This window comes from Camelus bactrianus, chromosome 29 (genome assembly GCF_048773025.1).
Source record: "Camelus bactrianus isolate YW-2024 breed Bactrian camel chromosome 29, ASM4877302v1, whole genome shotgun sequence".
Taxonomy (NCBI): domain Eukaryota; kingdom Metazoa; phylum Chordata; class Mammalia; order Artiodactyla; family Camelidae; genus Camelus; species Camelus bactrianus.
The window spans coordinates 15,190,112-15,213,590 of record NC_133567.1 but is presented as its reverse complement, the minus strand read 5'-3'; the positions used below and the strand labels follow the sequence as shown (position 1 = coordinate 15,213,590).

General features: G+C 34.8%; 1 protein-coding gene and 1 long non-coding RNA gene across 6 annotated transcripts in view; both read left to right on the top strand.

Annotated features, from left to right (window-relative positions):
* On the top strand, positions 1-21,753 carry LOC141575562 (uncharacterized). Its single transcript, XR_012503212.1, has 3 exons — positions 1-2,739; positions 3,685-3,806; positions 21,742-21,753. It is a non-coding gene; the product is annotated as an uncharacterized LOC141575562 (long non-coding RNA).
* The window catches only part of STAU2 (staufen double-stranded RNA binding protein 2), a 247,285-nt gene that overhangs the window by 45,076 nt on the left and 178,730 nt on the right, over positions 1-23,479 (top strand). The window lies entirely within an intron of this gene.

Here is a 23,479-nt window from a genome sequence, read left to right as displayed (position 1 = left end):
TGGTTTTGTTCTTATTTATTATTTTATGCATATATACAAGTTTCTGAAACTCAAAGGGTATTTTCGTTGTAAAGAAAATTCACTTGAGGCATTTTTGCATGGAGTTTAGAGGTATCAGCCATGTAAGAAATGTTTAAATTAAAAAAGAATAACTGGTTTTCAGGAACTGGTTTTTGTTGCGTCCTGAGAGCCCTGTGTTTATTGCAGGCAGGACCACGTTGTAAAGTCGTTCCACAGGGTGGTGCGGGCTTTGCAGTTGTCTTGCTTGCTTATTCACTAAGCAGGTGCTTAGCTTAATTAGTGCTTTTCTTAATTTGTCTGAAGACATTGCAAACATGAGTGCTTATAATTTATAGGGAAATTCTTGGAAGGATTTACTAAGTCTTTCTGCACATTGAATAATTTTGTGTTAGTTATAAGTGTAGCAGAATTTTCTTTTGCAAGCATGGTAGAATTTAAAAAAAATTTATGGTCTTTTTTCTTGATTGTTTATGAATCATATAACTCATTGTAGAGAATGTGGAAGATGCAGAAAATTAAAAATATAAATAACCTGCAATCTCAACTAAACACCTTTATTTTTTTTAATATTTTTATTTTTAATTATTTATTTTTAATTGATGTAGCACCTTTAATATTTTAATGTACTTGACATTCTTTTTAGTCTTTGCATATAAATATATTTAACCAAATTGAAATTACCCTTTATATGCAATTTCTGTATTACTTTGTGGAGGTATACTATATGAATGGTAAAATGCACAAATCTTAAATGTACATCTCCTGCCTTTATTTTATTATTTTATTTATCTGTGTGTATATTAATTGTTTGATGACTTTCTACTTATTTATATCCTCATGTGATCACCACCCCATTGAGATCCAGAACATTTCCATCAATGTGAGAGCTTCCTCACACTTACTTGCACTTCACACACCTCTTCTCGGAAGAAACCACTGTTCTGTCACCATAGATTAGTTTTGCTTGTCCTTGAACTTCTACAGAGTCAACCAGTATTTACTCTTTTGTGTCTGACTTTTTTCACGTATTATAATTGTTTTCTTATTTTGTTTTTTATTTATTTATTTTTAATTGAAGTATAGATTTACAATGTTATGTTAATTTCTGATATATAGCATAGTGATTCATTTATACATATATATTCCTGTTCATATTCTTTTTCATTATAGGCTATTACAAGGTATTGAATATGGTTTCCTGTGCTATACAGCAGGACCTCGCTGTTTATCTATTTTATATATAGTAGTTAGTTTTTTTTTTTTTTTTTTTGATTTTGAGATTTATCCATGTTGTTTGAGCCTGGGGTTTGCAGTTTTTAATTGCTGAATAATACTTCTTTGTGTGAATGTATCATAATTTGTTTATTCCCAATATGTAATATTTTGCCCTTTTCTCTTAATATAGCAATCATTTTTCATAAAATTTAACCTCTGAAAAATAATTTTGGTGGCTATATAATACTTCATATAGCTGGGGTATACTTTGCAAGTATTTAAACAGGTGTAAACAAGGAATACTTGATAAGTATATAAACAAAATACACCTGTTTTTGATTATCTAGATTGTTTTTCTTCCCTTTTTGGCAATTATAAATAATATTGCAGTAAACACTCTTTATATACAAGTTTTTGTTCACATTACTGATTATTTCCTTAAGGTAGATTACTATAAGGGGACTACTGGGTTAAAAACAATAATGTATTACCCAATTGCATTGAAGTTTATACTGATTTCGTATAGTATATTTTGTATTATTGTGACAATGCTGACTTTAAAACACATTGTCTTAAGTTAGTTAAGTGGTTAAAAGTGATATGTTTTAAACTTTCAGTTTTATTGATTACTTTGTGAGGTTGAACAGCTTTTCAGATATTTATTAGTTACTTGTCCTTTTCGTCTCTCTTAATTTGCTAATTTTTATTGCATTGCTCGATCAGTCTTCAAATGTTTATGTGTTGAGGGTATTACCACTAAGTCTATTCTATTTGTTTGATTTTCCTGATTTTAAAAAATTAGCTTTTAGTTTTGTGTTTGTCTTTAATGTACTGCAGTTTTAAATGTTAATTATGGTCTAATCTATTTTTTGTGTGCATTGCTCTCACTGCTTTTATGCTTAAGAAATTCTCATGTGTGATCAGATATTTGCTGATACTTAGTTTTTTTTTGAGGCATAATTGACATATAACATTGTGTAAGTTTAACGTATACAATATAATGGTTTGATACATTTACATTACAATATGATTGCCATTATAGTGTTAGCTGATACCTCTGTCCAGTCACACAGTTATCATTTCTTCTAGTGTTGGGATGCTGATGCTTTTAAAAACATTTTGTATATTTACTGACAGATTATTACAGTTCAGATATGAGGAGAAGATACTTGTTTAATCGATAGATAATCTAATGCTTTTTGATGTCTTGCTTGGTAGTGGAAAAATTATCACCTAAGGTTTAGTCGTGTTCAAATTGTAAATGGTTCATTTAAATATTATTGTTCAGGTTCTTTAAGAAAAGCTTCTGCCTCTCCCCCCTTTCCTTCCCCATGTGTCTGGGGGGGATTTACTGTATTGTCCTGGTGGGGAGGGAGGGGGTGCCCCCTCTGGCTCCTCTGGTCTTTGTGGTGATGTCTCTTGTCCACCAGGTAGCTGACACCTCTCTTGCTTGCCCCGCTGAAACCTGCAGTTGGTGACTTGTGGTCCATCTTTCCCCCTCAGGTAATGCTTCCAGAGAGTATTCACCATCTTCCCCTTGCTGTCTTGGCCTAAACCCTTAGCTCTCCTCTGCTCCGCGGGATGTTGTTCCATTCCCATTCTCTTCGCTAGCGTCCTTGCTTCTCACTGTGGAGCATCTGTTGGCAGCAGACTTCCCGACTCTTAACTTGGTATCCACACCGCATGGGAGGCAGGAGGGACACACCATTTATCTCACAGTTGCTTTTCTTTGTCTTTTTCTCTGTAACACACCCATTGCATTTCTCATCAGTCTGAGATAACTTCATGTGAATAAAACTCTTTGCCTACTTAAGCACGATAGATAGATTTGGTCCCCTGAAATAGGAACACCTTGTCTACTTTATACTTGCAAGGTGTTTTACTTTTAATGTGCTATAATGAGTAGAGCCATGAGGATGTTATATGTAAACATTTATTGTATTTCAGTATCTGTAGTTCTTTATTTGAAGGACTAGAGCCTTTTTGACTAATGAACCTATTACTTTTAAATGAAAGAAATCTAGTGCTAAAGCAATGAAAAATCAGACAATAATCTCTGTCCTCATGGAGCTCAGTCAGTCAGGAAGGTGACAGATTTGATAAAGACCTAAAGGAGCAGAGGGAAGAGGCAGTGTGAGTGTCGTGAGCGAAGGGGAGAACATTCAGACAGAAGCAGCAGAGTGCAGAGCCCTGAAGTAGGCGTGCACCCCGTGCTGTGTGCCTCCACCTGGAGGCCAGGGTGGCTGGAACAGGCTGGGCCGTGGGTGGGGGAGGAGTTGGTATTGAGGATGTGACAGGAGTCATGTGGTTTGGTTTGATTTTTTCCCCCTGTTTTAGATTTCCGTTAAGAATGTTGACATTATTCCTTTGTTGGCAATGTCTAGTTTCAAGATCTGATTCCGTGGTTGTCATGAGAGCTTCAAGAATTTTTTTGTGACTTCTCTAAAGGGTTTTTGCCTTAGGCTGTTCCCACCGCATGGATAAAGTGGACTTTCCCTTCAGATTTTTGGAGCGTCTTCAGAATTTTCTGCAGATCACAAAAAGGGTAAAAAGAAAACAGGAAAGTACTGGTAAGCTGCCAAGCCATGTTTCAACTTAAAAGCTCTCTGCTCACAGAAGGACAAACCTAACCATTACTCATTAGGCTGTTAAACTTACGATTTCACATATGACCTTAATTTGCAGATGACAGCACCTGAATGTGTTACAGGGGATTTGGAGCCAAAGATCAGAGGAGACGCTTTTCTCCTTGTCAGACTCCAAATGAATCAGTAGCTTCTTAATAACGCAAGGAATGAAAGGTTAAGAAGTTCAAGAAACAGATATCTTTTAGAGGGATTTTTGAAAAGGTCCTTTCATTTTCTACTTAAAATAATATTAATTAATAATTAGATATTACCGATGCTATTTTTAAAATCTCTTCTTTCCTCATGAGGCTTCTTCACTTGAACTCATTCAAAGGCCTGAGGAGGAACTCATAAAAAAGGTCTTTTCCACCGCTGCCCTGTTTTGTGATAACTGGAGGAAAAAGAGGTTTACCCGTGAGCAAACTTTGTGGGTACAGCCTGGATTCTAAAATACCTGTTGGAGGGAGGATATAGCTCAAGTGGTAGAGTGCATGCTTAACATGCACGAGGTCCTGGGTTCAGTTCCCCAGTGCCTCCATTGAAAGTAATTAAATAAATAAACGTAATTACTCCTCCCCCCAAAATTAAAAATAAAATAAATGATTATGCAACATTAAAAAAAAAACACCTGTAACTTAAAAAAAAAAAAAAACCTATGTCTCCTTTTATTGCACCCAAGTTATTTTAAACTGAACATGTCCAAACATCTTTTTCTTTCTCATTTAGGGCATTGTTTACTAACAGATATATTATAAAGTTGAATACATACAAAAATTTATTTGATGGAGTATAAGATGTAAAAGTTGGAGAACATTTTATGCTTTTGTTCTCTTACCTTTGTTATAAAAACATCCACTATCTGAAGGAATTGAATGGCTGAAATTAGGCCTCCTACAGTTTTATGTATTTTTTTTTTGTATTCATGGATTAAAGAAGCATTATTGCTTGGCTAATGGCCAGAAAGCCCCCCAGTATACTGACGCAGGTTTTCAGAGGGCCATGACTCAAGCTATATTATAGGCGATGTCTTGGGGAGACCTTCAGGCATGGTTGGATATAGGGCTTCAGTGTTGTTTTTCCTCATTTTCCATTTCTCTCTTTCTAGCTCTTGTCTAATTTTTCCTCTGCTTGACTTTATTTTCGAACATGCTCACTTCTGTTTGCTATATCTCATATGCTATATAGTCCTTAGACTTAGGGCACTCAAGGAGGAACACATTTTTTGTTTGTTTGTTTTTAAATAGTTCTTAGAAAAGTCCCAAGAAAGACTCTGAGTAGCCTGTTCATTCCAGAATTTGTCATTCAGGCCAGATTTGGGGTGAGGGGATACTTTAATTGGCCAGCTTTGAGTTTGTGCCCAGCCTGGGGAAACAGGATTTAGTCCTATCCAAAATGCTATTCAGAGCACAATTATTTTATAGAGTGGTTCCCTAAAGGCAAAGATTCTGAGGGAAAGTCATTTCCATTATGGTCAGAACATTGGGTTCAAATCCTACTTCTGATGCTTTTGGCTGTGTGGTCTTGGGCAAGGCCCTGGACCTCCCTTAGCTTCATTTTCCAGCTAGAGATAATACCACCAAATGAAAGGACTTATCAAATGCCTACTCTTTGCCACATGTTGTGTTGGAATAGATACTTTGATGAAAGACAGTCGGGTTAGACTCTGAGTCTCCTAGAAGAGGAAGGCAATGAAAAGAAACCATTGGAACGGTAAGTTGTGTCCCTCGTGGGCTGTGGAAACGTGGAGAACAAGCCCCTCACTTGGACCGGGGAATTAAAGAAGCCCCCTAGAAGGGGTTGACATTTGAACTGAATCTCAAGGTCAGTGAGGTGTTCCGCAGCTGAGGAAGGTAGGAAAAAGCAATCTAGGTTTTGGGAACGATGGCAGGGAGTCCTGAGAGGTTTTAGTTCATTTGTGGACTTGCAAGCAATTTGATTTGAGTGGAATGAAAAGGCTGAGGTTCAGGCAGGTCTCTGACCCGGATGTCCTCAAGCGGCATGCCATGGGGTTTAAGTTTTATCCTGAAGGTGATTGGGAGCCTTGGAAGGATTTTTTAGCTGACAGATAAAATAATTGAATATCTGTTTTAGGAATATTCCTTTGGCAGTATGTGGAAAACAGTTTGGATAGGCTTAAAATTCCAGAGAGAAAGATGCATTACAAGGAATATGGAAGAGTGAAGATGGAGAAGAGGGGACGTTTAGAAGGTAGATTTGATAGCCCTTGGGGATTGATAAGAGGGTGTGAAGGATAACATATCTGGATCGCTAGTCATATTGTTCACAATGAGAACAGCTGGATAGGTCTTTGGAAAGATGAGGAATTCAATTTTGACTGTGTTGAGTTTAAATTGACTGGAAGATATTTAGAAGGAGTTCATTTTATCACTCTTTAAAGCCAAAACAAAGGGTATTTGAAAATTATCTTTGACTTTGAGGGTTTGTTGGAAGTACATATAGGAAGAGGGCTTTTGCGTCTAGAGTTTCCAGAATAGGGATGTGTAATATATCTTGCAGAATACGGTGTTTAGGATACAGCCTAACTTTGAGTGATATATCTGTTCTTCATTATCTGGCATTTATACTTCCTTCCCAAAAGGATTTGGTTATATTGCTTTGTCATCATTCATTTGAAACAGTTTCATGGCGTGCACCCATGCCAAGCACCCCTGTCCTCAGGTTTGGTTACTGTGTTTTGTGTTAAGACAATATTTGGTTGCCTTTGGTTCATGTATTCAATTTCTGGCCCAACCACTTGTAGTAGCTAGGTTAGTAAGGTTTTCTCGTGGCATGTCTGGGAGGAGTCATAGCAAGTTAAACAAGGAAAGAGTTTGAACTACTTTGCCAAAAAGCTACTTGTTCCTATAGGCAGATCCAGGTACTTACTCCAGGCTTCATGGTCTCCACCTTTCTCCTGGGAAATAAACCTTTGAGAGTTAGAAAGAACTTTATGGACAACTATGGCTATTAGTAGAAATTTTGATACAGAGAAGCATGTTTTTTTGAAGTATCTGAACTGATTTTATTTCATTATGTTAATTATCAGTAAAACTAGAAATAACCAAGATTTTAGTTTATGAAATAGCTTATTATATTTCAAAGTTTGCATTATATAGACTAATGACTAGCTGCAAATTATTGCGATGTTCATTTGCTATTTATTTTGCTCAAGCTATCAGTGTGAATGTTCCTCACCAGTCTGTAACACCCTTTAAAAAAATCATGTTGGAAAGTAGCACAGTTGAGAAACTTTGAATATATTTGTAGCAGTAGTGGTATCAACAGGTATAAAACTAAAACTACAATTTTGCTTTCTGCCGCCAGATGGTGCTTGTGTACTGATAAAGCAACATACAGACTGGGTGCATTAACTTTGATTAGTCCTCCAAGGTCTGTGCCTAATTGATTAGCGAGAGGTTAAACACTATGAAATCGCCAGTTTTAGACCTTTCTTTGACCTATAAAAATGCCAGTTTTATATGGTTTGATCTAATAGGAAAAAGTCAGCCAAGTACACAACTCTAAAGCCTCTTAGATGAGTGAAATTAGAAGTGGTGAAAAGCAGGAATTCATTCTATATGTAATTTTCCCTTCTGTATATTATACCCCTTGGTTTGGGGACTATATTCTTTCTCTTTTATCATGTGCTTTATGCAAAAATGTATGTCAGAACTTTTCAAGATGATACTTCTTTTAAAAATGATATTTCTTCATGAGGATATCACATTATAGATGGAGAACTGAAAGACTACAAGACAAAACTTCTACTGTTTTCCTCTTGTTTTTATGTAAGATTGCGTTAATTAAATTAGCAGCGTTTTTCATTTGGGGAAAAATAAGTCTAAACCCATAATAAAGAAACATTTAAATACATTGTCTTTCAAAGCTCTCATAATCCAGAGAAGAGAATTTCAATAGGTTACCAAAGCAAAGATGAGGGAGAATGAACTGGAATTCAATGAAGCCAGGAATCAGAGAGCCAGGGAGATAATTTTAAGGTAAAAGGAGGATTATTCTGGGTCATAAGCTCTTGTCTTAGGCAGGCTATGTTTAACATTAAGAATAGGAATTAGCGGTCATTGTAATCCTTTAAAACAAAACTCATTGCTTGATTAGACCAGATGTGACACTCTTCATTATATGAAATAGAAATAGAGCTTTTTTTCTTTGAAGTGAAATATGAAGCAGGTCCCCCAATATTTGTTTCCCCCAAGTATTAGATAAAAATCAAATTATTTAAAAAATCATTTTAGTGGCTTATGTTTCTGGCCATGGTGGAATAACTGGGAGTAGATTTACCCTCCCGCTGTAAACAGGTAGAAAATCTAGGTAAGGTTCTTACATTATACATGAACTGATAAAATACAGTGTGAAGAGAAGTTGTGGTAAGTTAACGAAGCATACTGATGCAGAGTGAAGAAAAGAAAATAGCTAAGAAATAATAGTGGAAATAAAGTGGAATCATAAAAAAATTGTAATCTAAAGGTAGAAAAGAGGCAGAAAAAGGGAGTGATGAACACATGGGATAAATAGAAAACAAAGAACAGTGTGATAGATTTAAACTCATATTGATAATTATGTTAAATATAAATGGTCTAAACACTATGGTTAAAAGGTAGAGAATGTCAGACTGAATAAAAGAGCAGAAACTACAACTATATGATACGTAAAGAAATGCACTTTAAATATGAAGACACAGATTGGTAAAAGGATGGAAAATGATAGTTTATGCAAACACTAATCATAATAAAGCTGGAGTGGCTATATTTATATCAGACAAAGTAGAGTTAAGAACAAGAAATATTATCAAGGATAAAATTACCAATTATAAAAGGATAAAATCATCAAGAAGACCAACAATTCTAAATATACATGTATCTACTAACAGGCCTTAAAATAAGTTGACAGAAAAACAGTAGGGGTGCTGCTCTGGGTTGAATTGTGTATGCCCCAAATTCGTATGTTGAAGCTCTACCCCCCAATGTGATGGTGCTTGGAGATAGGGTCTTTGGGAGGTAGTTAGGCTTAGATGGATCATGAAGGTAGAGCCCTCAATGTGGAATTGGTGCCCTTATAAGAACAGACACCAGACAGCTGGCTCTCTACTCCTCACCTCCCCTCTCCCCGCAGGGGAGGACATAAGAAATTGGCTGTCTACAAGCCAGGAAGGGAGCTCTTTCATCAGGAACTGACCATTCTAGCATCTTGACCTTAGCATCCAGCCTCCACAACTGTGAGAAAATAAATGTCTGTTGTTTAAGCTTCCCAGTCTATGGTGTTTTGTTACGGCAGCTTGAGCTAAGACATCTATAGAATTCAATAATGCTGTCGACCAGTGTTATGAAACTCTCCATCCTGTAATGACAGAATATACATTCTTTTCAAGTACACATGGAGTATTCCGCAAGACAGATGATATGCTGTGCTATGAGACAATTTTCAATAAGTTTAAGAGAATTGAAATAATACAAACTGTGTCATCTGTCCACAAAGGGATTAAGTTAGAGATAAATACCATAAAAGTATCTGGTAAATTCCACAAATATTTGGAAATTTAAAAACATTTCTAAATAATACATGTGTCAGAGGAGAAATCACAAAAATATTAGAAAAATATTTTGGACTAAATGAAGATGAAAATGAAACATTGAAATATGTGGGTGCAGCTAAAGTGCTTGGACGGGGAATGTATATCTTTAAATGCTTATGTGAGGAAAAAAAATCCAAAATTAATGCTTTAGGCTTCTACCCTAAGAAGCTAGAAAGAGAAGAGCACGTTGAATCCACAATACAGAGAAGGAAATAATAAAGATAGGAGTGGAAACCAATGACACTGAAAATGGACAAACATTTGAAAAAAATTGATGAAATCAAAAGCTGCTTCTGGGAAAAGATTTATGAAATTGGTAAATTTCTAGCTAGACTGAAAAAGAGAGAAGGCAAAGATCTATTATTACCAATATCAAGAATAAAACAGGGAAATCTGTTAACATTAAAAAAATTATAAGGGAGCTTTATGAATGACTTTATAAATTTGATAATTTAGATTATTGGTTGGCAAACTGTGACCTGCAGGCTCATTGCCTGCAGTTTTATTGGAACATAGCCATGTCCGTTTGTTTATGTGTCATCTTTGGCTGCTTTTGAACTATAATGGCAGAGGTGAATAGTTGTGACAAACTACGGCCAGCAAGCTTAAAATGTTTACTGTCTGGCCCTTTAAGGAAAAGTTTGCTGACTTAAATGAATTGGGCAAATTTATAAGAAGGCACAAATAACCAAAACTAACTTAAAGGCAAATAGAAAAACTCAAGAACTCTATTAAAGAGGTTGAATTTGTATTTAGAAACTTTCCACAAAGAAAATTGAAATCTTGAATTATTTCACTTATAAATGCTACCAACATTTGAGGAAGAAATAATATCAGTATCTCAGAAAACAGAAGAATGGAACACTTCCCAACTCATTTTATGAGGCTAGCATTATCTTGATACTAAGACCAGACAAAAAACTTAAAAGAGAAAACTTGAGATCACTATCCTTTCATTATCATAGATATAAAATCCTCAACAAAATATTAGCAAATTAAATTAAGGAAAATTTAAATAATATAATACACCATGATTAAATGAAGTTTATCTTAGGAAAGCATTAACCATAATAGAATAAAGAAAAAAAAGTATGAGCATCTTATTAGACACAGAAAAAGCATTTGATGAAAATCATCACTCATTCATGATCCAGACTCGTCAAACTAGGAGTGTAAGAGAATTTACTTAATCTGATAAAAGGATTTCCCTGAACAACGTCTAGCTGACATTATGTTTTATAGTGAAAGACTAAATACTTGTAAGATGAAGAACAAATCAGTGATATACACCATTATCATTTCTATTCAACACTGTACTGGAGTTCTAGCAAGTGTAATATGAAGAAGAAATTAATGGGGGAAAATATTGGAAAAGAAATAAAACTGTATTTGCAAATGACATGATGCTGTATGTAGAAAATGATAAGAAATCACAAATGAAAAGCTGTTGAAATAAATGAGTTGAGCAAGGTCACAGGTTACAAGGTCAATGTACAAAAAACAGTATTTTTATTTAATAGTGTTGAACAACTGGAAACTTAAAAAAGCATAAAAACATATACTCAGGGTTAAATGTGACAAAATATGTGTATGACTTTTATACTGAAAGGGAAAAAATATTGCTCAAAGAACACTTGATATCAAGATGTCAGTTTTCCTAAAGTTAACATGAAGGTACATGCAATCCCAGCCAAAATCTTAGGAGGTTTTTTTTTTGTAAAATTGATAAAATAATATTAACATTTGTGTGGAGATGTAAAGGATTTGCAGTAGCCAAAACAATTTTGAAAAGGATAAATTTGGAGAGGTCACACTACATGACTTCAACATTTGCTAAAAAGCTGCAGTAATCAAGACAGTGGAATGCTGGCATAGGGAGTAATATACAGTTGTCCCTTGGTATCTGTGGACGATTAGTTCCAGAACCCCACCCCTAGTCCCCACGGATACCATAATCCAGTGATGCTCAAGTCCCTTATATAAAATGGTGTCGTGTTTGCATGTAATCTATGCACATTCTCCAGTATTCTTTAAGTCATCTCTGGATTACTTACAATACCTAATACAGTGTAAATGCTATCTAAATAGTTGCCAGGGCACGTGGCAAACTCAAGTTTTGCTTTTTGGAATTTTCTGGATTTTTTCTTTTTCCCGAATATTATCTACCTGTGGTTGATTGAATCTGGGAATGTGTAAGCCACAGATACCGAGGGCCAACTGCATAGATCAGTGGAGCAGAACGGGGCAGAGGTTGGCTAACTATGGCCAAATGGACCAAGTCTGGCCTGCCTGTTTTTGTATGGCCTGCAAACTAAGAATATTTTTTAACACTTTAAAATGGTTGAGGAAAAAAAATGAAAAGAATGACACATAAAATTTAGATAAAAATTGAAATTTTTAGTGTCTGTCAATAAAGTTTTATTGGGACACAGCCATGATCATTTGTTTATGTTTTGTCTGTAGCTGCTGTCATGCTACAGCAGTAGATTTGAGTAGGTATGACAGATTTCATGGCTTGCAAATCCCAAAATATTTACCATCGGGCCCTTTACAGAAAAAGTTTGCTGATCCCTGGAATAAAGAGTCAAGAAATAAACGCACCCATATATGGTCAATTTGGTTTTTTCAAAATTAATTTCAACAAAGGTGTTAACAGGCAAAGGCCACTCTTTCCAAAAACAGTGGTAGAACAGTTGGATGTCCGGATGGGAAAAAATGATCCTCAATACCTCACACCGTAGAGGAAAGTGAACTAGAAATGGACCATAGACCTACATGTATAAAGCTGTAAAACTTCTAAAAGAAAATTTACTGTTCCTTTAGAGATAGGCAAAGATATCTTAGAACACAAAGAACACAAATTATAAAAGAAAAAAAAATTGAGAAATTAAACTTCATCAAAATTTAAAACTTCTGGTACCTGGAAGTCACTGTCTTAAAAGTGAAAAAGCAGGACCATATACTGGATGAAAACATTTGCAATACATATGTTGATGGAGGAGTTGTATCCAGAATGGTATAAATGAACACTTACAACTCAATAAAGATATAATTAAAATATGAGCACAATATTTGACTAGATTCTTCACTGAAGAAGAGAGAAGAATGGCCAATAAACACTTGAAAAGATGCTTAAAACCATTAGTTATCAGGGAAATGTGGCTTAAAACCATAGCTAAAATGTAAAAAGGTTGATAGTAGCAAATGCATAGTGGGGCCACTGGAGCTCTCATACGTTGCTGCTGGGAATATACAGTGGTACCATCATGTTGTCATGGTTTGCCACTTTCTCATGAAGTTAAACATGCAGTGTTACCCAGCAATTCCACTTTTGGTATTTACCTAAGAATGAAGATCCATGGCTACTCAGAGACTTATACATGAATGTTTGTGGCATTTTTCTTTATAATAACCCTGAACTGGTCATATGCACCATGACGTAGTGGTGAAACAAATTGTATTATAACCATGCCATGGAATACAACTCAGTAGAAAAACTTCTGATCCAAGCCACAAAGTGAATGAATCCCCAAAACACTATGCTGAACAAAAAGCCAGACGCGTAGTATATAAACTATAAGTTTCTGTTTTTGCGACATTTTAGAGCAGGTGAAACTAATCCATTGTGACAAAAAGCAGTTCATTGGTTGCCTAGATCTTAGGTGGACATTTCTCCTAGAAGATACCAACACTGTCTTCTGGTGATAGAAATGTTCTATATCTTGATTTTGGTGATTGTTGTATGTCAAACTCATTAGTTATGAGCTTAAAATAGGCCCATTTCATTACGTGTAAATTATACCTCAGTAAAATTGACTTAAAAATATATTTTATAATTCTCAATTTTCTTTGAAGCTAAAAATATTTCTAAAAAAGCATCTAATTTCTGCCTCTCAAGCATTTGGCCAAAGCCATGGTAGATATCTTACTAGGGGCTAAAATATTTACCTCATAAAGTATTTGAGGATAAAATGATACGTCTATAAATTGCTTAGCTTCTGCCTGTCCTTAGTAAATGTTACTTAATTGCTAGTCTTTATTGTACTGTAGGCAATACAGTCTGGTCTTGCAAGTGCAGACTCTGGAGTTGAAGTGGTAGCCGTGTGGATTTGAGCAGGCTGCTCAACCTTTGGCTTCTCAGTTAACTCACCTGTAAATTGGGGAGAATAAATTGCACTTCCTCACAGTGTTGTTTTCAGGATTAGGTATAACAATTCTGTGACCACAGGAGACCCATTACCTTATTTTACCATAGTGTTTTTAGTTCCTTAAAAATAATTTAAATATCAGTGTGTTTTTACCAGGACAATGTTATTTTGAGAGATTTAAAAAATTTCATTTATACACAATTAAAAAGACTTAGGCTATGATTCTATTATTATTTCTTACAGAAGGGGGTGACCAAGTCTGTAATACAAGTGTGCATACTCGTGGCATTTCGTTGGAATTTAGTTGACCTTGGAACAATACTGCCATTGCAGCCTGGAGAGTCATTTCTCTGGAAGACTACTGTGTACTTCAGCAGTTATTAACTTTGGATTTAAACACATGCCTCAGAAAATCTGTGCCTTTTATGTAATTGTTTGCAGCATGCCTCTTCACACATACCTCTTCTGCTTTATAGCCACCTGTTTTACCTTTGATCTTTCTACTTTCTCGCTTTCATCCCCATAGAATGGCTAGTTTGTGTTTACTTGCCACAGAGTTAGTATTCAAGTACTAATAACTTGGTGATAAATTGCCCATGATACAAATTCAGGACTTCACACTCCTTGGAAGCAGTCACACAGGCCTAAGGCTCACCACTTAATTTTGGATTAGAGACTGTTAAAAATATCTGGTATGTTTATTAAATGAAAACTGTTTTCATGCCACACAAGTTTAACATTTTTCATATTCCCTCCCCCTGAAACCCCCGCAAACAAAAGCGGAAGTACACAAAACCAATTCTTAAATTTAAAAGATGACTTTTTATAATTCTGGCTTGACCTTAATGTGATTTTCATTTAGTCACTTTCTAAAAAATATGTTCTTGAGATCCTTTCTGAATTATTTTTACTAAGTTTATGCATTATTTTCCATAAAGGTGAATTTTACTCATATTATTATATAAGATCTTTTTACAAGAATTATCTCTCTTTCTAGTCCAAAATTTGGTTTAAAAGTTTAAACAACTTTTATACTAGATTAGGGGAAATAAATAGCATCCTCTTTGTTCTTTTATTTGAGACTAATTTTATTAATCTGTTGTTCAGGCTCTGAAAACCAAGTACAGTGCTTAATTCCCTTTGTGTTTGAAGCAGTGCTGTCTCACACATGTTACTGTCTTTTTGTTCACCTTAGCAAAATCTTGCTTTAGCAATGCTTATTTACTTGTGTTTTAAGAAGATATTTGGCAAAATGACAGTTCAGTTTATGAAGCTTGTTTTAAGGTGGCATGTCACATGTAGATGAGTGTGCATTCAGTTCTAGAATTGTGCAAAGAAAATTTATATAGGTTGGTAGCTAGTGTTAGCTCTGAGAAATTTGAAAAATTCTGTATCTTTTTTTCCTTTGTTTTGGAGAGTTCCTTTATGAATTGAGAAACAGTATTATCTACCAGATGTTTCTCCTTAGTATTTAATCACTTCTTATGTATTTCCCTCAACTGTTGATTCTTAGTGAGGAGTTTGTGGAGTTTTTAATGTTAACTGCATTTAGAAAGAAATTTAAGTATAGTTTTTAATGCAAGCACTATGACTTTTAATAATGAGAGTTTATGTTACATGTTTATAGAAGTTTCTGTAATAATAGGATTTCTTGGAAATGGAATATTATGTCTAATAAATTCTGGGCAAGATTTTGGGTGATCATCAGAATAGGCCGTTTTCCAAAGTTTGTTTTTATATTGGTTACTGGAAACTTAGAATGTATTTTCTCATAGAAAGATTGTGATAAATGGTGGCAAAGTTTCCAAGGAAGCCTGTAAAAACTCATTTGAACAGTGTACCTTGTAAACAGTTCTAACTTTGGCTTCCAAGGAACATTTTTCCCTTGATGCCACCTGATCAATAGCAGTGAGCCTCTAGCAACTCTAATAACAGCAGGAGTAGAAAAGAAAGGGCTAATGGAGAGAGGGAGTTTTCCCCTCCACAGATTTAATTTCAAATTATCTATTAATGGAAGCAAGTTTAGTCAGTCCTAGGAAGTGCCTTGGACTGGTTGGGCATGCTTCAGAAGGCTTAAAGCCAGGAGTGGGATCCATGACCAGGCGTGGAAGTAGCAGAAAGGCAGCTGAGTTTGAAAAGTGATAAAGGCATTGATTTGACCAGCGCGTTGTGGGGAAGATGTGCCTTATAGCAGTAGTACAGAATTTACAATTTAGTGCAACGTGAAGTTGTTAAGGAGTGCGGGAACAGAACAATTCCCATATTTTGTAGGCAAACTTCTGCTTTACAAAATAAAGTCCACAGCATTCAAATTTAGTTTTATACAAGGATTCTCATTCCTCCACATTCTCCACACTTGTTTTGTTTTTTTTTTTTTTTTTGGTAATAGTCATCCTAATGGGTGTGAAGTGATCCCACAAATTTTGACATCACTTCTCAGTTTCTGATTCTTGTCTGGGAACATGTTTTGTCTGATCCATTGACACTAGGAATGCATTTATTCATAGATTGATTCATTCATTACATCAGTATCAGTCAGTAGGTAGTTCTTGAGAAGCAAGATGCTGGTGAACATGAAGATGAGTGAGATACCACCCTTGATCTTGGGTGTAGAGTGTGGGAGAAGGCAGGTGATTATAGTTCAGGATGGTAAATGCTGTAACAGCGATTACCACACACACCTTGGAAGTACATCAGAGGGTTTTTAACTTATTTATCACCAAGATCAGGAACAAGGCACACCATCTCCAGTATTCAGTGTTGTCCTAGGCACATTAGTCAGTGCAGTTAGAGGAGAAAAAGAAAGCAGTTTAGAGGCATAAGGTTTAGAAAGTAATTGAAACAGCAAAAGAATTCAATTTGGTAGCATGATGTAAAATTAACATCTAGAATCAGTAGCCTTCAAATATACAAGGAAGTATAGGTAGACTATATAATGATGGAGAAAACTCCATTTATAATAACAACAAAGAAGATGAAATACCGAGGAATAAACTTAAAAAGAAATGTGCAAAAATATATGAGGAAAGCTTTAGAGTACTCTTGAAAGACATAAAGTTAAACTTCAACAAATGGAAAGACATTTTTGGTCTGGGATAGGATGGCTCAGCATCGTAAAAGCTAGTTTAAAAGAGTAAATGACAGTGCAGAGGAAGAAATAATGAAGATTAAAACAGAATGAGTGAAGTAAAGAAAAAAGTAGATGTAACTGATAAATCAAAACCATGAGTTTTAAAATTAACAAAATAGACTGCTAGCTAGCTCTAAAGGAGGAAAAACGGAGAAGGCACAAAAAAAACAAAAACAGAAACAAAAAACCCCAAAAAACCAAGAAATGGCAAGGAGGAAATGACCACTGAAACCAGGAAAAATTTCAACAAGGTGCAAGAGCCTATTTTGTAGATCTCTGTGCAAATGTATTTGAAAGCCTAGGCAATATCGATCATTTCCTAGGAAGTACTGTTCACCAGAGTTGGCCCATTAGAGATAGAAAGCTTAAATGCATCAGTATCCATTGGGGGAAAATATAGAATGTTAATAAACACATTAAAAAGCATCAGGCTCACATGGTTTCACAGGGGAATTCTATCTACCGGATTGTAGAAGTCCACAGCTTTAATGGTATATTGACTACATAAAGATCAAAAGTGGAATTCCCAAGTTTTCTTTATAAAACAAGTATAATATTGTTACCTAAACTGGGCAAGAGAGTACAGAAAAGGAAACTGCAATCTAAAACCAAATATAAATATATAAGAAAAAAAATAAAACATGAGCAGATTCTGACGCCCGAATTAGTAAAAATATATATCACTTTTAGAAAAGCTTCTTGAGTTGAATTTAATTCGTTTATTCTAAGGCTTTCTCATTTTTACTGGTGTAACTGCGGAAGGCCATGAAGTTTCCTCAGTCACTGCTTTCCGCGTGTCCTGTAGGTTCTCATCTGCAGTATTTTCATGATCATTTTTGTCAGTCATTCCATACATAGTTCTAGTTTGTATTTTCCCTTTCTTGTTAAAATTCTTTAATAAAGGTTCAATTTCAGAATAGAAGGGTCTTTTTCTTTTTAAAATGTTGTTAACTTTTGGCTTATTATATTGTGATCCAAGGCTGGTTTTTGTAATACTTCTTTTTGTGGCGCTTACTCATGCATTCTTTGAGATACAGTGTAAGATCAGTGTGAATATGCAAATGCCCCGAGAGGAAGTATAAAGCATGTGAAGTTTGATATGTATGTACACTTACATATGTGTGTGTGTATGTGTGTATATGGATAGATAGGTAGGTAGGTAGATAGATCGATCTTCTATGAGGTTTTGTTGCTTTGATGTTCTGTATCCTTACATACGGTTTCCTCATTTGATCTGTGTTATACTAAGAGTGGTATGTTAAAGTATCTTGGGATTTGTGTTCCTCTCTCCATGTCTCCTCAAATCTCCTATAGTCTTTGCTTCATAATGGTTGTTGCTGCATTAATTGGCACATTGATATTCATGTATTATTGAAAATTGCAAATGTTAGCATTAAAAAAGTGTCCTTTAGGTGGGAAGCCCCATAAAAAAGACCAGCAGGACCCCCAGGCAGGGCCACTGCTTTCCTGCCAGCACCACCCGGTTCCCTGGCCCAGTGGCTTTATCTCACTTTTTGCCTCTGAAACTGGCTTACTTCTAGGAAAGTGGAACTTACCCCTAAAATTCTATTGGTTCCTTGAGCTAACTCCTGATTGGTCCATTTGTAGTACTTTATTTGCATGGAGCTCACTTCTGATTGGTTATTTCTCTCCCTCCTGATTGGTCCATTTCCCTCACTCCTGATTGGTCCATTTCTACAAAGCTTGTTCCTAATTAGTCAACTTTTGTTATACCTTATTTGCATATGATGTTGCAAAGTGTAAACTGGCAGCCTATAAAGGCCTGTGTAAACCTACAGATGGTATCTAAAGCTTGGAGTGTTAACTCTTCTGGGCCTGCTGACATAATAAACCTGAGTTCTACAACAACAACAACAACAACAAAAAGTGTCCTTTGACGTCAGTGCATTTTTAGCCAGAATTCTACTTTGATATCAGGAGAATAATTGCTATTTTCTTTTTATTTCCAATAACCTCGTATACTTTTGTGTATCCTTTTCTTTTTTAGCCTTTCTCTGTTTTTGGCATGTCTCTTGTATATGGCATGTAGTTGGGTCTTGCTTTGTGAGACAACTTAAAGTCTTTTTCTTTTAAGCCCAAAACGTATTTGACTTGAGAAACAAAGACTTTTTTTTTGGATAGCCTGATTTGGGATTGGTTGACAGTTAAAATAATTAAAAATAATTTCTGGTGGCAGATCATAGTGTAAGTTGTGACATAGAAAAAAAATTATAACAGAACTTAGGGGTGATTTACTTTTTTTGTTTTTTAGGTGTGATTTACTTTTTCATGTGAATAATGTTTTTCAGGGACGATTATACCTAGAAAACTGAAATAGAAATAAAACTGAGAACCTATCTTATTTAGCAGCAAGAAATAGTCTTTCTTTAGATACAATATACATTATTTTTTAAAGCCCTATGTCCCTGAGAAGCATGTCCACAAAGATTTTACTTTTTGTTTAAGAATTATTTATCAATAGTTTGTGATATTTATGTTCCATTAGTTATCTGCTAATAATAACTGCAATAATAGCTCATTCCACAGAATTTTTTTAACATTCATGCATATAGTCACAGTAAATATAGACTGCTAAAAATTTAAATTAATGTCCATATTTTTGATGCATAGAGGTATGATAGAGTGAGCAATAAAAGACTTTAAGGTATAAAATGTAACATTAGGATAAAAATCTATGGAGACAGTAGAATAAAAAACAAGTTTAAGAAGGAAAAAAAGATGTAAAATTTCTGATATTTAACAGAATTCATGTATTTTTGAAGTAGATGAATAAATATATCAACCTGCTATATTACTTAGATTCCTTTGGGTACATTTAGATGAGTGACATAGTGCTATTATTTTTAAATGTCAAATATTTACAGTAAGCCAGAAACTACATCCTTTGCAAGTATCTAACATTCTAATGAAAAATTTTAGATACTAATTAAAATTTTAGATGTAATACAAAATAAGCAAGAGTATATGTAGTTTTCAAAATTCTTTTATGAGGTATGAGCATTAGGTTTGAAGACCACTGCTGTGACTTATTTGAAGAGAAGCTGAGTTAGAGATGGCCACTGCAGAATGCACAGAGGTGGTGCACATTTTCATCTTGATTTCCACATGCATAGGTAAACATGGCAGCTTGATGAAAATGGATTGATCGTTTTAAAAGTCTTGAGCATGAATAAAGCAGTCATAATTAATCTTTTGAGCTCATTCACACCCAAAAGTGAAGTCTTACTTTCTTTCTATGGTATTTAATATAGTCTTCCTATTTATGAAATGATAACATTGTTCCATCATTAGTATTTCTGGTATAGTCCAGGTAAAAAATTTTATCTTGACCCATTAGAGGGCAGCATGAATTTATCTTTCAAATTAGCTTTCACAATATATGAATTCTTTTGAGTCACAGATTTAATGAAAACATCATTTAAATAAGCTATTAAGTTTTTTAGTTAAAACCCTTCACTTGGAGTTTTTGTAATATAATAAAAAATGTGACAGCCGTGTAAAAGTGAGCCTTTTCCTTCTCTCACTTCTCCTGGCCCTGAGGAGCACAGCAGAGCTTTTAAAAAATTTGGAAATTTGATTCTAAACTTAATATTTACCTTGATTTTTAGCTGAAGAATTACCGAAGTGAGTACCATTAGGTGCCCCACGAAAAATGGACTTGAAGACAAATTTGGGAAATGCTGCTTACTGTATTCCTCTAAAGACTCCTTAAAGATGTCATTTAGAGGATTATTTATCTGAGTGGTTCCCAACCCTGACTGGATATCAGGCTCTCCTGGAAAACGTTAGCAGCTCTGATGGCAGACTCAATCTAAACTAATTAAACCAGAATCTCTGGTTGGGGAATTTGAACACCAGTGTTTTAATAAGTTCCCCTGGTGATTTTAATGTCCAGTCATTGGAATACTAACCCAAACACACTTTACCCTCTATTAACATCAAAGATTACTTTATGATATGTTGGTTTAAGTAGTCAGAGAACTTTTGAAAGAGTTAAAGTAGAAGGTAAAAATTATAGTTAACCACAGCCCTCAGGGAATCAATTGTTCTGGACAGCCAGGTTTTACAGATTGCTTATGCCACAGTTATGAACATAAAAGAATCTCACATGTTGACTCATTGTCAACCATATAAATGACAACTATTATTATAAGCCTCGTGAGATTGTGGTTTGTCCTTGTGCGAGACATCAGTTTCTTGAGCACCCAAGTCGGCTCTGTTACTTTCCAAATCATCCTTAGCAGTTAGGCTGTCATGTTGCTGCTTGTTGCATGTCAGTGTATACAGTGTTTGTCCTCCTTGCCCCCACTCCTGTAGTTTAATGTTCTTAAACTGCTTTTGTCTTGGGAACTGATATTGTAGTTGGAATTGGGAGCAGAGTAAGAGTAACAGGGCTTTGAATTGGGTCCTGAGGTCTCCTGTAAGTGGTAAATGCATGAGCTTTGTTTAGTTTGAGGATTTTTTGATGTCAGAATTTACTTTTCCCTTTATACATTTTGAGTTTCTTCTGCATTTTAGGTAGAATGAAGTTGCCAGCTAACTGAATACAGATTTGGCAAACTATATATTTATAAAATATTTATATATATTTATTTAATAATATGAGGTACTTTACTTGGGATTAGACAGGAATAACAATTGTTTGATAGATTACATATAATTACTTTATTATATGTTAATGGAGAAAGGGTTCATTTGTGCATAATTTGTTCTCCCTTCTTCTGAATATAGTTCTTTCTTTTCTCTCTGTCTCTTTGAATGTGTGTATTTAAAAAATTTAAAAGGTCTCATTTCCAAAATGAGATTTGCTAGTAAATAATGCATGCTCTTCTGAATGAAATTGTCTGCAGAGTTTGATAATTTTTTTCATGTCTTCTACAAAAATACTCCTTTATTGATCTGACCTTTTTCTTTGGTATTGCTTCTTTTCTCCAATCTAGAGTCCTTATGTGTTTTTTTTTTCTGTTCCTTTATTGCCTCTGTCTCCAGAGTCTCTTCCTGGGAACCAACCAACCAACCAAACAAACAAACAAAAAACCAACCCCCTTTATGGTAGATTTTTGAACTTGAGGTGTAATCATCTCTGATTTTTAAAAAAGAGGAAGAAAAAGAAGAAGGAATAGGACTGCATGATATTTTTCTTTGAAAGAAAAAAACCTTTTCCTGTGAGTTGTGGATGAAAAGTCAACAGAGATAGTTAATTGTTGGTTCCACATAAAGTATTTCCTAACATTACTGTCCGAAGTGTAAGTAGTAAGTATCCTACCTTTGGTGATATAGTGGAAGTAGCCTTATCATCTGACAGAGATACTGAAGACAGGTTTCCTTCTGTGACTTGATGGAGGCGAGTGACTTTAAACTTTCGACTAACCTGTGGTGAGGAATATTTTTTCATTAGCGTGACCTAGTACATGTTACGGATATATACACATACACAACTAAAACAGAAGATTTATGAAGCAGTGATACCCTTAATGTGTGTGCTGTTGTCTAATATTTTCTATTTTGTTTTATTAAAAATGCTAGTTGTGACTCATTAAATTTGTTTCATGACTTGTTGATCATTTGTACTTTTGAAAAACACTAATCTAGATGACTTCTAAGATTTCTTCCAACATCAAGGCTCTATGTTACTATGAATCCATATTCTCATAGGAATCAAAGTTCACCATAGAACATAACTGGGAACCAAGATAAGTTAGGATAATTTAATCGGAATTCCTCAGGACACCTGGATGTCCGATTACCTCAGAGGTGTTTTCATTTACTCATAAAGAATAGACTCTACAAATAAAATCTGTGGTTTAATTAATACTGTTGAACCAGTCTTTAATTTTTAGGTTTTTTTCCCATTCTTTTTTTTATTGAGGTGTTGTCAGTTTATAGTGTTGTGTCCATCTCTGGTGTACAGCATGTTTCAGTCATACATATACATACATATATTCATTTTCATATTCTTTTTCAAAATAGGTTACTGCAAGATACTGAATATACTTCCCTGTGCTATACAGTATAAACTTGTTCATCAGTTTTTAGTTTTGACCAATGTATTGTGGTTACGTAAGATGCTAACATAAAGGAAAGTTAGGTGAAGGGTATATGGGAACTCTCTGCACTATATGTGCATCTTTTTAATACATGTAATATTTTTCCAAAGTAGAAATTAAAAATGTGGAAGAGCATTTTTGAATCGTGTGCTCTCAGTAGTGATATCTCAAGCCCTAGATTTTGTTTTGTTTACAAGTTTTTATTGTGGTATATTGATAATACGTTAATAAATCTTTGTTTGCAGCAGTGAGTTTTTAATATAATTCTTATAGTTAGAGAAAGAAGCTTAGTAATTAGTATGGAAGTTGAACTTGATAATCCTTCTTCATAGTTACCTGAGAGTTCTTTTTGGAAGTTTAGAACTAAGAAGAATTAGTGAAATAAATTCTTGGAAGAAAATTTTAAGTTGGGCAGCTGGGGGGGGGTCTTTGTTTGTTTGTTTGTTTAACAGTTTCTGGTGTGATAGAAGAAAATAAGATATGTGAGGAGCATGTGAGTATAGAAATAATCTCTAGAAAGTTTTGAAAGATCAAAGTCAGCAGCCTGGAGTCCTGTGTTGAGAAAGGGATCGTGAGGAACAGGGTCTGCCAGTATAAATGAAAATAGGGTTCTTTGTTTGAAAATCTGAAGCAAAAATAATAATTGTCATGAAGCGATGAGGCATTGGAAGGTGCCATTC